The sequence below is a fragment of the Girardinichthys multiradiatus genome, chromosome 19 (assembly GCF_021462225.1).
Source record: "Girardinichthys multiradiatus isolate DD_20200921_A chromosome 19, DD_fGirMul_XY1, whole genome shotgun sequence".
NCBI classification, from domain to species: Eukaryota; Metazoa; Chordata; class Actinopteri; order Cyprinodontiformes; family Goodeidae; genus Girardinichthys; species Girardinichthys multiradiatus.
Window position 1 is genome coordinate 35,036,285 of NC_061811.1, and position 6,760 is coordinate 35,043,044.

General features: G+C 43.8%; 1 long non-coding RNA gene across 1 annotated transcript; it reads left to right on the forward strand.

Annotated features, from left to right (window-relative positions):
• Positions 1–1,290: 1,290 nt before the first annotated feature.
• On the forward strand, positions 1,291–2,046 carry LOC124856044. Its single transcript, XR_007035227.1, has 2 exons — positions 1,291–1,446; positions 1,603–2,046. It is a non-coding gene; the product is annotated as an uncharacterized LOC124856044 (long non-coding RNA).
• Positions 2,047–6,760: the final 4,714 nt, after the last annotated feature.

Sequence of the window (6,760 nt, forward strand, 5' to 3'; positions counted from 1 at the left end):
CCTGATTGTCCATTGCAGTCTGGACCTGTCAATGGACAGATGAACAAAGACAGGACAGACTGAATTATGGCAGTGTAGAAGATGACCAGCAGCTCCTGGGGAAGATTGTACTTCTTGAGTTGCTTTAGGAAGTACAGTCCCTGTTGGGCCTTCTTCCGAATATTCCGAAAGTCAACCATCATCTCCACATTCTTGAGTGGGTTAAGATCCAGGTAGTTCTGACCACACCAATGTATCAGCCGATGCACCTCCTGTCTGTATGCAGACTCATCACTGTCCTGGATCAGGGTAGTCCCAAGTTGACTGCATCATCTGCCAACTTGTTTGCTCGATAGGCAAACTACAGGGGGACCAGCAGAAGCCCTGTGATGTCCTTCAGGTACTTCAAAACCAGTTGCTCAAAGGATTTCATGACCACAGACAGGGCGACAGGCCTGTAGTCATTTAATCCTGTGATGGTGGGTTAAATGGGTACTGGGATGATGGTGGAGCATTTGCAGCAAGAGGGAACCTCACACAGCTCCAGTGACTTGTTGAAGATCTCAGTGAAGATGGGTGCCAGTTGGTCCCTAAGGCTTTTCAGGCATGATGGGGAGACATTATTATGGCCTGAGGCCTTTTGTTGGGGTCTGGGAGACTCTGGGTGTTCTCACACCAGGAAAGTCCTTTGGTCCACTTGTTTGGACCGGACCAAAAGCAAACTTTATTTTTTTCATTTGGTGCGGTTTGTTTTCACATGGTACTTTTTGCAAGTGAACTATTACTTGTAAACAAAGCCACGCGGGTGACGATCATTGTTCCCATTGGACAGAAATAACGGGGGCGGGACAGAGCACAGTCTCGGAAATTTAGGAAAACAGCTGTAGATGTGCTGCCTGCAGCACCTCTGTTCTGCATATTTATACCGTTAATACAGCTGCAATATTATTGTGAGGGTGAAGAGCAGCTCATTCAACACAGACTTTGAGACGTTCCATTTATAATTTTGGAACCCGGTTGGAGAATGCGTGCTGAACGCCGACGTTCTCTACGTGCCTTGTCCCACAACAAGCCGGTAGCGTTGCTAAGCAACACACAGCTTATCAGTTATGACTACCTTACAACACACACCTTTGCTACCGGCTACGGTGGCTTTTTATGTCCAAAGAGACGTACGCTTTTTGTAGTTGGTTCGGATCGGGGCTGGTTTGTTTTCAGACCATAAGCGAACAGCACCAGAGTCCGTTTGGAAGCAGACCGAGACCACCTCAAAAAGTGGGTCTCGGTCCGGTTGTTTGGTCCGGACCAGGGTTCGCTTGAGCGTATTCACACCTGCAGAAAAGGTCCGGACCAAGGGGGGCAACGAACTCTGGTCCGTTTAAAGCGGACAAAAAGTGGCAAGTCTCCTCTGCTGCCTGCTGCTTCCTTTAGTTTCCTCTAGGTGGTGCCAGAGCAGGGTCTCTGAGGGTGAGACAGGTGTTCTACATCAAGCCTCATCATCCTGGCAGTATAAGAGGAGCCTGCTGTCAGCACTTCAGGGCCTGAGTGTTAAACTCAAGCTCACTGAAAACCTTTGTTAATTTTCTCAAGAAAGAATCTTACCTTGTTTGTGCTCCTCCCTAGGTTGCATAGTTCACTGGATCCCACTCCAGTTCTCCTTCTGGTTCCAAGCCTCCTTTGATGATTCTGATCTTTGGACAAGATCCCAGCTGACAGCATTTTTGGCTCCTCTCTCAAGATACTGGTAAACAAACCCTGCTCACCCTCCACCGTGCTCACCACCAAACTCCACACCGCCTCGCTCTGGCCTTTGGATCACTTACCTTCAGCAAGTAGCTTGGATCAGGTCCTACACTAAAGGACAAACTCTCCACTCCCAGACCCACCTCATTCTCCCCTCTGGTGGTTCATCTACTCAACAACTATAAGCATAAAATCTTTTCAACGTCATCATACATATCAACTCCATTCTAACCTCCCTGTCCCCCTTCCTGCACAGTTGAAGTGTTTTCCTGGTTCCGGATATCAACCAACATTATTCTTTACAATAAAACATCTTAAGTCCTCTGTCTCCTGAGTGTGACACCTTCCTAGTTTTCAGGCAATGAAAGGGCCTATTTACATCTTCCTCTGAGATCCTAAGTGCAGGCAGGGGGTCTGAAGGTTGGGGGGTGGTTGGTCTATGGCAAGAATTTGTGTCTGGATGGTATGTGGAGGAGTTGGATTGAGGTTTGAACGGCTGTTTTTCATATCTGCAGTAGGAGCCATTCAACTGCTTTGCAGGTGAGGTTTGTGCTCAGGGTTGAGGGAGTGGCTCCTGTAGGCAGTCAGGTCTCCATGTGAGAAGCTTTTCTTTAGCTTCTCACTGCAGCTTCTCTTCACAGCTTAGCTCTCTTTGGTCAGTTTGTCCTGGCCTGCCTATACAGGGCCCAGTCTCCACTGCTGTGAGCCTCTTCCTTATCCCTGCGCAGCTGCCTCGGATGAGAAGTGAACCAAGGTTTATTGTTGTATGTGCAGAAGGTCTTGGTCTACACACACATGTCCTCAAAGAAACTGCTGTATGTCACCAGCTCAGTAAGTTGGTTTAAATCAGTGGCTGAAGTTTTATAAACAGTCCAATCTGTGCAGTCAAATCAGGCCTGTTACATCTGCTTTGACTCATCAGTCCACTTAACAGTACAAACCACAGGTTTGGAAGCTTTTAGTTTCTGTAGGTTGGTTGGAATGAGCTGGATCAGAGAGTAGTCAGAATATCCAAACAGCCCTGCTGACAGCATGATATGCATCCTTTAAAGTTGTGTAGCAGTGGTCCCAGAGTGTTTTTATGCTGTCTGTATTTGGGACGTTCATTGGAGAGGTTTGCACTGTTAAAATCCACAAGAACAATGATGAGAGGGTCTGGATGTTTTTTCTCCACGTGTTATCAGCTCAGCGAGTTGTTTTTCAGCATCTGAACTGAAGCCTTGAGGAGGTAAACAGTACAAACAAGGAGAAGTTTCTCGGTTAACAAAACGGTTTACAGTTTATGAAAAATGACTCCAGGTCAGGACTACATATCTTCAACACTTTGATATCTCTGCAACAACCTTCGTTTATAGAAAAGCAGATTCCGCGTCCTCGCTTTTTCCTCAAGTCTGCTTTGTGGTCCACTCTAAACAACTGAAAGCCCGGAATCAGAAGTGCGCAGTCCGGGATGTTCTCACTCAGCCATGTTTCAGTAAAGCAGAGGGTGGCAGATCCGCGGAGGTCCAAATTTTTACAGATGAGGAGAAGCAGTTTGTCCATCTGGTTGGCCAGGGAACACACGTTTGCCTGTTCGATTGAAGGCAAGGGTGCGCGTAGTCCTCGCTGTTGAAGACTAACAAGCGAGCCAGCTCTCATCCCTCTGCGCCATCTCCACGACATAGCCCATATAGCCCCAAGCTGGCATCAATGAATGATGGTGAATAAATGCCAAGAGAGGACTGTCTGATGTCAAATTAAATTCAGAAGGTTAAATTACAGACACAGAACTAAGAACCAACTAAAAGAGCTACTGCTGCCATTAAGCCTTTTTATATTCTTTAACATAGAAAGTATTCCTGGATCAGTGCTTCTGTGTTTTTTGAGCTGGCTCTAATTCCTCAAACGCTTCAGTGGATCGCGGCAGATGGCCGTTCACACTAAGCCAGGTTCTGCTAGTGGCGTCTTCCTGTTAAAAATTATTTTTTTTGTTTTCACTGTCGCCACATGCATGCTAAGTATGAGGGATTGCTGCAAAGTTAAAGACTTAAATCAACTGCCTGCTGTATTTCATTTAATTTAATTAAAATGCCATAGATGCACATTATTTGCAATATTGTTCTTCACCTATATCCTTCTGGCAAACCCTGACCCATAAAGCAGGTGCTGTGACTATTAGAAGCAGAAGCATGGTAGCAATTATCTTAGTCTCCTTGGTCATTGTTCGTGGACATATAAAAGAAAACCAACACCAGCCAAGACTCCTTCTGCCATTCCCATTTATGGAACATCTGTTCTGTCCCTCTGGCCTTTTCCCCTAATTGCTGGATTAGAAGGTGACAGGAAGCCCGTGGTTACTGAAAGTTGCCCCTGAGCTGTTTTGACATGTTCCACTATGAGGTGTGATCATGATAGGAAAAATTTCTGTTTATGTCATAATGTTTCAGTGTCCAATTGCATTTTTTGAATCGTTTAAGGGAAAGAAGGTTGTGGCTGCTTTCCTCTGAGAAATTTTACTAATTGCCCTCAGTGGTTTACATAGAAAGGGGCAATGCAAGATGAATTCCTGAAAATTATCACTAAATGGCGACAGAGCCAATTTATTGGCACTTTTGCTATTAAGTGATATTTCCTTCTATAGCAACATTTTAGAGAATTCATTGTTCTATATTAAAAAGTAATTGCAATATCTTGCAAAAGTATTCATACCCCCTGAACCATCATCAGATCTTGTATATCTGACATTGACATTACTGATTAAAGCATGCCAGACTGCCACAGAATGAATTTAGTTTTGTAAATAAATATACTTTTTTATTCATCACAATAGTAACATTTTTGTTGTTTCTATTTAAATACTATTGTGGCATCAGACCTCAAACTGCCTGGAAAAACTAAATCTAAACAATCTGGGTACACTTGCAGGTCGATTGGAAGATAAGAAAGGAACATTTAAGCTGGTCTTTGACTGGAAAAGAATGTGATTTGGTCTTGCAAAGCTCCACAAATGAAGCAAGACTCAAAGGCATCATTGTTTAGTTTATTTGCCATGAAATTAGGAGTCATTAAGGCAAGGAAAAATGGTTCCACATGCAGCAACCACCTTCACTCTAATGTTTAAGGTAAACAACCAAGAAAGAATGGGAGCCTTATTGTGCTTTCTTTATTTTTAGAACCTTAAGCTGGTTGCAAGTAGCTCCCACTGAGAATACGATCTCCCCCATTACCAAATGTCTGACCCAGAAAGTTCCATTAGTGAGAAACCTAACAACACCATCTGTACATCTTCTTTTCCCTCCACAAGTTTCCAAAATTTTGTCTTGCCTTTGCAAAATGTTTTTAATCTCCACAGACAAAGAAAATCCTCATGACTTCTTGAGCATGAGTCATGACACAAAGATGGCTCTATGCTGCCTGTGTGGAATTTCAAGTGGCCCCGCCAAACTTCACTGCTTCCATCAAGATAGAGCTCATGAAGTCTTTTTACACAGTACCAGAGGATGAGTGAGGGCTAGAAGGTGTGAGCAGGAAGTTTGAACGTGCTTCAGGTAGCGATGGAAGATATTTTCAGTGTGACGCACAATGACATCAGCTGGTTGAATGCTACGACGTAATGTTGGAGATTGCCATGTGGGCTTCATTTTTGACACCAAAGTGCAAAAACTGAAGAAAAAAAAGACGTCAAACTTTATTTTGTGGCAAGAAATGTGCAAACTGGGAGAGGCACTGGGACAGCAGTTGGGTGTGCAACCATTGCATAGAGAGGCTTCGGCCCACATTGCGGCTGTCCCCTGGTTTGAGTCCTGGCCACAGCAACCTGTGTTGCATGTCTGTCCCCTGTCTTCACCCTATTTCCTGTCTGCCCACTTTCAAGAAATGACAAGATTTTGGCCACCAGTGCTGCAAAACAGATCTTTTACATTAAATGGAAAATGTACAAACTAAAAGGCATGTCAGATTTATTCAGATTTCCTATTTATCCATCATTCATCCATCCATGCGAGGGCCAGCTCTGGGCATTGTTCACATACGGCCCTTATCCATGGCTTCTACTCCTCCACTCAAAATGCCTGTTTTGTGACCATTTCCATTATTAGCACGTTTCTGCACTGTATTCAACTGGTCTGTGTGTTCTGTTAAAGAATGCCTCTTCTCACATGTGGGAGAAGAATGCATTACCGAAGTCGACAACGGCACAGAATCCACGCTCAACCCATCTAGTCCTTCCACTTCAGAGCACAGTCCTCTGACCCCTCCTTGAATATCGGGGCCATCCAACCTGCGACACATTTCTGGTGAGAATTGTGTGCGTGTGTGTATGTATATATATATATATATATATATATATATATATATATATCTGTCTGTATTATACTATATTGTATGTTTGTTTTTGTACATAAATCTATGGGCGGGTTCTGTTGTTACAAGCTGAAGTCAGCATATCATCTGTAGCTGCTGATAGATCTGTTTCACTATTTGTGTTTTCCATGTGAAACAGCTGTGATCTGATGCTTAAACAGATAATATCGTCATGATCCTGAGGTGTTTGAGTTTGATTAATGTTGTTTCTTTATTTACCTGTTGATATTCCTGGCATTGCCATTTTTGTTCACCCCATTGTTTACTTACATTTCTGTTAGATTCCTTCCAGGTTTCCTGTTTAGCCCCAGCCAATAGTTTTCTCTTCTGCTGCTAAGCTTTCCCCTTCATTGGTTGCAGCTGTTACTCATTCTACTTCTGATTACTTATACCTGCATTTCATGTCAGTTCTACATTCCTCCCCTCACTATTATGCTTACCTGTTTGCCATGCTCCTCGCCATAATCTTCTGTTACTCTCCTTGTTTTAATGCCAGTGTCTGTTGTTGCGCGTGTGACTTTGCCGTGTTTCTCGCCCTGTTTCCATGAGCCTCCTGTAAGTTTCTTCATTTAATAAATTATGTTTATCAAACAATCCAGTCTGCACCTGGGTCCTGTTCCTCCACCCCAAAATCTGACAAACTGTAGTTTACCTGCGGTTGGATAGTATTTCTTCTGTGAGAGAGGCCATATCAAGT